Below are 7,915 nucleotides of genomic sequence, written 5' to 3'. Positions count from 1 at the left end.
TGATGTCATGCAATTATCTCCTCCTCTGTTATCCCCTTCTCCTCCTGCCTTCAATCTTTCCCAGCATCAGGCTCTTTTCCAATGAGTCAGTTCTTCACATCAGGTGGCCAAAGTATTGGAGCTTCAGCTTCAGCATTGGTCCTTCCAGTGAATATTCAGGAAAACAGAAAAAGAAAGCAAAGAGTAACTGCTTTTATTGGTAACACACATCCTCCGCGACCCCAAAACCCTGTGGCTGCTGCCTAATCCCGGAAGGGTGGGCGGTGCCAGAAGGAAGGTAGGGGGAGAGGGTTGGCTAGAGAGGGGGAGTTATGTGCCGGCGAAATAGTGAGCCAACCGTCACAGAGGCGGGACTAGAGCCTCGGTTAAAGGACAGCTCTTTCCAGCCAATCAAAGGGCAGCATCAGTGGCTTCTTCCAGGAAGTGGAGGCCGGAAGTTGGATTTCGGCTTGAGGTGGAGAAGGCGGCTGCCAGTGTAAACCCAGAGCTGAAGTAAGTGGGCGGCGACGGCTTGGGCCTCAGTTCCTCGTACATTTCTTTTTCCGGACCCCGCTGCTTCCTTTGGGAGGGCTGGGAGTCCGGGGAGGCCTGGTGCTGAGGACGTTCGCCCGCCTTCCTCTCCGGCGTTCCTCAGAGAGCGCGACCTTCCCCGCAGCTCGCGGAGCCGGGGTCAGGGGTGGGTGGGGTGATTGGCCTCCCGTGGGAAGGTACCCTCTGCGCGGCGGGCTCTAGGCTTCCTCCGGTGGGGAGGCCGAGCCCGGCCGGAGGTTGGCACACCTGAGCTCTAGACCCGCGCCGCTGGTTTGCCGAGCTGTGTGGCCCCGCCACGTCTTCTGGCCTTTCTTCGGCCTTGTCCCTAACCAGTCTCGCCCTTCTTCCTCAGGGAGCACTCCTGAAATCAAAAGATTTAATGGGAGACGGGGAAGGAGGTAGGTCCCACGCGTCATTCATTAGATCTTCTGGGAAGATTTTAAAAACAACATTCCAGCAGCTCCATTCACAGTACACAAACGAGTCGAACGTCTGGAGATAAGACCCTACAGTACCTTTCTTTTTGTGGTTAAATCCGTCAGAACGGAACAAACACTAAAAGGTGGATCTTGAGTCTGATAATCAGCTATGATGCCTGGCGCGTGTCTTACGAAAAACCTCCGTTGCCTTTGGCACGTTTAGTCTGGAGAAGTGATATAAATAAACATGATTTCTGTTGTATGTCAGTTTCCTTTTGTACTGGCAGATGCTTCATTGTTTACTGATTTAAAGGAGCTTGTGCTGTGCAACCATAACAACCAAGGTTGAGAATTCCTGCTATGCCATTTCCTGGCCCTTTGATTTGGTTGCAGACACTTCTTGGTGAGACAGACTTGGAACCCTCATCTCTAAAATGAAATTGATAGTAGTACTTAACTCATAGAATTAGTTTGAAGCGTAAGTAAAAGAGGATATAAAATAGTGATGCCTGTCACTTAGTTGCCCTTTTGGGATTGGCAGAAGAGGAATTCCAATCTGAAAAGGCTTGAAGGGGTGAAACCTAGGCTGTATGAAATTTATTTTTAAGTACCAGATGATTGCTAATTCTCCGATTTTGGTAATTATGTGGTTATAAGAGAACATTCTTATTTGGGAGATATCCACTGAAGTATCTTAGATAAAGAAATGAGAGACCCAATAAGGCAAATGAGGAAAATGTTAACAGTTGGAGAATCTGAAGAATATGGAATATTATTCATGTGCTGAAAAGACTGAATTTTTAAAAGTTAAAACATTGGTTATAACTATTTGCAACTATCATAAGTGTGTTGTAAATAAATGAAACAGTACACAGTATTTATAACCCTCCATTCCATGTAATTTCACCCCTTTTTTCTTAGGCCATATTGTGTATATATAGACATTTCATCCAAGCCCTCATATGGGTGAAAGTATGGATGAAGATTTGGATTATTTCCAGCTTTTCCTGCTCTTTTCAAACAGTGCTGCACTAAATATCCTGATACACAGATTTGTGTACTTGTACCAATATTTTTGTAGGATAAATTTCTAGAAATAGAATTGTTGGGTCACCAGTCAGTCCTAAAGGAAATCAACACTAAATATTCATTGGAAGGACTGATGCTGAAGCTCCAGTACTTTGGCTACCTGATGCAAAGAGCTGACTTATTGGAAAAGACCCTGATGCTGGGAAAGATTGAGGGCAAGAGGAGAAGGGGGTGGCAGAAGATGAGATGATTAGATAGCATCACTGATTCAATGCAAATGAATTTGAGCAAACTCTGGGGGATAGTGAAGGACAGGGAGACCTGAGGTGCTGCAGTTCATGGGGTCGCAAAGAGCTGGACACAACTTAGCGATTGAACAACAGCAACAGTGTTGTTAATCAGCTATAATCCAATATAAAATAAAATAATAAAAAGGATTGTTGGGTCAAAGAATATCAGCATTACAATGTTTGATACTGTCACATTAAATTCCAAGTAAGCATATTTGTTTCCTTTCCTATCAGTTGTATATGAGAATTCCCTATATTCTCTTGGTGATACTGGCTTGCCACCTTAGAGTGTTATTATGGTGGCTGTGATGGTGTTTGTGGGACCTCAGGGGAATGGATGTTTTCCACCGCAGAAGACTTCCCTGCAGGGCTGGAGTAGCTAAGAGCTTGCTTGTAAAATTGGCATGACCACTCTGAAGAAGCTGAAAGGTAGAGTGTGATCTGTGCTGGAATCCAGCACCTGCCACATAGAAAGTGTTCTATTTGTTAAGTGATGGAGGATTTGAAATCTTGATAGTCTTATATGGATAGGATCCTTTTTTAAAATTTATTTTTAATTGAAGCATAATCGCTTATTTGGCAACTGTGAATCAGCCATAAGTGTACATATGTCCCCTTTCCCTTGAACCTTCCCTCCCACCCCCACCCCATCTCACACTTCTAGGTTGTCACAGAGTACCAGATTTGAGCTCTCCGTGTTATACAGCAACTTCTCATTAGCTATTATACATATATGTTGGGATTTTTTTTCTTTTTTTTTCTTTTTTTAATTGGAAGATAATTGCGTTACAATACTGTGTTGACCCCTGCCGTATATCAACATGAATCAGCCACAGGTATACATAAGTCCCCTCCCTACTGAACTCCCCTCCCATCTCCCACCCCATCCCACCCATGTAGGTTGTCACTAGGTTGAGCTCCCTGTGTCACACAGCAGATTTTCACTATATGGTACATTTACATACTGTAATGTACATGTTTCCATGCTGTTATCTCAGTTTGTCCCTCCCTCTCCTTCCCCCACTGTGTCCACAAGTCTGATCTCTATGCCTGTATCTCCATTGCTGCCCTGCAAATAGGTTCATCAGTACCATCTTTCTAGATTCCATACGCATGCATTAATATACAATATTTGACTTTCTGACTTCACTGTATAATAGGCTCTAGGTTCATCCATCTCATTAGAACTGACTCATATGCGTTCCTTTTTATAGCTGAGTAATATTCCATTGTGTATATGTACCACACCTGTCTTATTCAGTCATCTGTCAATGGACATCTAGGTTGTTTCAATGTCCTAGCTATTGTAAAAAGTGCTGGAATGAACATTGGGGTACTTGTGTCTCTTTCAATTATGGTTTTCTCAGGATATATGCCCAGTAGTGGGATTGTTGGGTCATAGGGCAGTTCTATTCCTAGTTTTTTAAAGGAATTTTTAAAAGGAATCATACTGTTCTGTGTAGTGTCTGTATCAGTTTGCATTCCCACCAACAGTGCAGGAGGGTTCCCTTTTCTTCACAGGCTTTCCAGCGTTTATTGTTTGTCGATTTTTAAATGATGGCCGTTCTAATTGGTATGAGGTGATACCTCATTATAGTTTTGATTTGCATTTCTAATAATGAGTGATGTTGAGCATCTTTTTGTGTTTGTTGGCCATCTGTATGTCTTCTTTGGAGAAATGTCTGTTTAGGTCTTCTGCCCACTCTTTGGGTTGTTTGTTTTTCTGGTGTTGAGCTGAATGAGCTGCTTGTATATTTTGGAAATTAATCCTTTGTCAGTTGTTTCATTTGAATTATTTTCTCCCATTCTGAGGGTTGTCTTTTCACCTTGTATATAGTTTCCTTTGCTATGCAAAAGCTTTTAAGTTTAATTAGGTACCATTTTTTTTTTTTTAAATTTTCATTACTCAAGGAGGTGGGTTAAAGAGGATCTTGCTGTAATTCAAGTCAGTGCGTGTTTTGCCTATGTTTTACTCTAATAGTTTTACAGTTTCTGACTTTATGTGTAGGTCTTTAATCCATTTTGAGTTTATTTTTGTGTATGGTGTTAGGAAGTGTTCTAACTTCATTCTTTTACATGTAGCTAACTGTCCGGTTTCCCCAGCACCACCTATTGAAGAGGCTGTCTTTTCTCTTATGTATTTTTGCCTCCTTTGTCAAAGATAAGGTGCCCAATAGGTGTGAGGTTTTATCTCTGAGCTTTTTTTCTTGTTTCTTTGATCTGTATTTCTGTTTTTGTGCCAGTACCATACTGTTGAGTACTATAGCTTTGTGGTATAGTCTGAATTCAGGAGGGTTGATTCCTCCAACTCCATTTTGTTTTCTCAAGATTGCTCTGGCTATTCAGGGTCTTTTGTGTTTCCATACAAAAACTGTAAAATTTTTTGTTCTGGTTCTGTGAAAAATATTGGTAATTTGATAGGGATTGTGTTGAATCTGTAGATTGCTTTGAGTAATATAGTCATGTTCACAATATTGATTCTTCCAATCAAAGAACATGATATATCTCTCTCCATCTATTTATGTCATCTTTAATTTCTTTCATCATTGTCTTATAGTTTTCTGTATACAGGTCTTTTAGTCTCCTTAGGTAGGTTTATTCCTAGGTATTTTACTCTTTTTGTTACAATGGTGAATGGGATTGTTTCAAAAAGGATTCTTTTAAAAATTTGCTTTTAGCAATGTATTATTCTGAATATTTTCCTGCTTTTATCCAGCATTTGCGTTTTCTTCATCTTTTGCCTATTTTTCCTTTTTTTTTTTAAAGATACAGGTTAAAAAAAAAAACTCAGTGGATCCTTATTGAGGATTTAGCACCTTCTAGCCATTGCTTAAGGTGCTAGAGGTAGAGTTGTGAATAAAAGGCAATATGAAGTCATAGTGCTTTTCTTCTCATAGGGATGGAATCAGAAAATATGTTTTAAAAAAAATCATAATTAAATTTCTAGTATTTACCCCTGTTAGCTTGCAAGCACTCTTCTTCCAGAAAAATAGGATTATCTTTTAATTTTGCTTCTGATGTATTTTCCCATATAGAATTTTTAGATTGATTTTTTGGTAGTCAGATCTGTTGGTCTTTTGTAGAACCCTTAAAATGTATAGTTATTTTTTGTCTGTTTTCCTTGATAGATTGTAAGGAACACTAGCATGGAGGCGGTGTTTCTTATTTATCTTTGAAAGATAGTATGATGTAGTGTTTGAGATCTTTTGGCTCTGGCTACTTCCTTTACACAAGTGGATCAACCTTTCTGAGCCACAGTGATCTCATCCTTGAAATGGAAAGCTCACCTTTCTTTTCTCAGATTTCTCACAACCATGAGAGAAGTTAAGAACAGTCCCTGGCACGTAGTATGCACTCAATCAAGTATTACCTGTCATCATAATCATTATTGTTATGTATTAGACAAACATTAAATACTTGAAGGAGTAAATACACATTAAAGATGTTTGTACCTGCTTTCAAATTCCCTTTGACTTGAAGCTCTTGTGAAATGAATGGAGCTACCAACAAAGACTTATGAAGCTTATGTGCATGGTTTTGAACCCAGTGAGAACTGTGATAGTCATAGTCCTTCCCTTCATAGAGTTTATAGTCTGGTTGGGGACACAAATCAGATACTGATGAAGAGAATAAAAGGGGGAAGACAGGGTCTGCTTTTGATGAATAATCAGAGAAGTTATATCTTTAGAAGTGACATTTTTAAGCTAGTGCCTGAAGCAGGAAGAAAATCACATGAAAAGACCCAGAGGCAGAAGAGGTTGGTAAAGAATTGTATGAGAATACTTGAAGACAGTATTGCTAGGATATAAGTAAAAGGGAATGTGGTATGAGAATTAGACTGGCTATTATATGGATGAACTGTAGTGGAAACAAAAAGATCCCTGCAAAGCCATTGTGTTCCAAATAAGAGTGAGTGGTGTCTTGGTCAGAAGTGATGAATTTGAGATAGCAAGGGTTTGGAATCAGCGTGCCTGTGTGCATGCTTGGTTGAGTCCAGCTCTTTTGCAACCCCATGAACTGCAGCCTGCCAGGTTCCTCTGTCCATGAATTTTCCAGGCAAGAATACTGAAGTGGGTTGCCATTTCCTACTCTGGGGGATCTCAGGACTTGGCAGTGGTGGTGAGGAGAGGAAGTTGGTAAAAAAGGAGCATTGAGATAAACTTTAGGTTCCTGGCTTGGAATACTAGGTGGGAAATGGGGACATTTTACTGAGATAGGAAAGATTAAAGCTTTAGAAGCTATGAGAGGAGCAGATTTAGAGGGTATGTATTGTAGATGGAATCAAAATTTTTTTTTTAAGTTTGAATGCCCTATGAGGTATCCATAGAGAGCCCAGAGGCAGTCTGGACTAGAGATCAAAACTCATGAATCAAGAGAAAGACAAATATTATATGATATCACTTATATGTGAAATCTAAAAATAATACAAATGAATATATAAACAAAATAGAAACAGACTCACAGACATAGAAAACAAACTTGGTTGCCAAAGGGGAGAGGGAGAAAGGGGTAAATTAGGAATATGAGATTAACAAAGTCTTATATGTACAATAAATAAGTGGCAAAGATTTGGTTTATAGCACAACAAATTATATTCATCATCTTATAATAACGTATAATGGAATATAATCTGAAAAAAAAAAACCTGAATAACTTTGCTGTATGCTTGAAACTAACACAATATTGTAAATAAAGTATACTTCAGTTTAAAAAAAAAAAACCCAAGACTCAAATACAGACCAAGATTTCTGCACTTTGGCACAATATATTGACACTTTGGATGGGATAATTCTTTGTGGTGGAGGACTGCCTGGTGCATTATATGTTTACAGCATTCCCAGTCTCTACCCATTAGAAGCCACTAACACCCCTTTACCAAGTTGTGGCAACTAAGTGTCTCCAGGTTGGAGCTGACTGTGGCTCAGATCATGAACTCCTTATTGCCAAATTCAGACTGAAATTGAAGAAAGTTGGGAAAACTACTAAACCATTCAGGTATGACCTAAATCAAATCCCTTATGATTATACAGTGGAAGTGAGAAATAGATTTAAGGGACTAGATCTGATAGACAGATTGCCTGATGAACTATGGACGGAGGTTTGTGACATTGTACAGGAGACAGGGATCAAGACCATCCCCAAGAAAAAGAAATGCAAAAAAGCAAAATGGCTGTCTGAGGAGGCCTTACAAATAGCTGTGAAAAGAAGAGAAGCAAAAAGCAAAGGAGAAAAGGAAAGATATAAGCATCTGAATGCAGAGTTCCAAAGAATAGCAAGGAGAGAGAAGAAAGCCTTCCTCAGCGATCAATGCAAAGAAATAGAGGAAAACAATAGAATGGGAAAGACTAGAGATCTCTTCAAGAAAATTAGAGATACCAAGGGAACATTTCATGCAAAGATGGGCTCCATAAAGGACAGAAATGGTATGCACCTAACAGAAGCAGAAGATATTAAGAAGAGGTAGCAAGAATACACAGAAGAACTGTACAAAAAAGATCTTCATGACCCAGATAATCACGATGGTGTGATCCCTCACCTAGAGCCAAACATCCTGGAATGTGAAGTCAAATGGGCCTTAGGAAGCATCACCATGAACAAAGCTAGTGGAGGTGATGGAATCCCAGTTGAGCTATTTCAAATCCTGAA

At 39.8% G+C, this 7,915-nt stretch overlaps 1 protein-coding gene across 3 annotated transcripts in view; it reads left to right on the top strand.

Annotated features, from left to right (window-relative positions):
- The first annotated feature begins 358 nt into the window (after positions 1-358).
- MED7 (mediator complex subunit 7) overlaps positions 359-7,915 on the top strand; it is an 18,828-nt gene continuing 11,271 nt past the window's right edge. For 2 of the 3 annotated variants that reach the window (XM_010855277.1, XM_010855278.1), the window contains exon 1: positions 359-492. The gene's annotated coding sequence lies outside the window, so the exon portion shown is untranslated. The remainder of the gene's footprint in view (positions 493-7,915) is intronic. The other variant, XM_010855276.1, reaches the window with a different exon arrangement.

The sequence above is a fragment of the Bison bison genome, unplaced genomic scaffold, assembly GCF_000754665.1.
Source record: "Bison bison bison isolate TAMUID 2011002044 unplaced genomic scaffold, Bison_UMD1.0 scf7180017864363, whole genome shotgun sequence".
Taxonomy (NCBI): Eukaryota; Metazoa; Chordata; class Mammalia; order Artiodactyla; family Bovidae; genus Bison; species Bison bison.
Note: the sequence above shows the minus strand (reverse complement) of the source record. Positions and strands in the feature narration are given on the sequence as shown.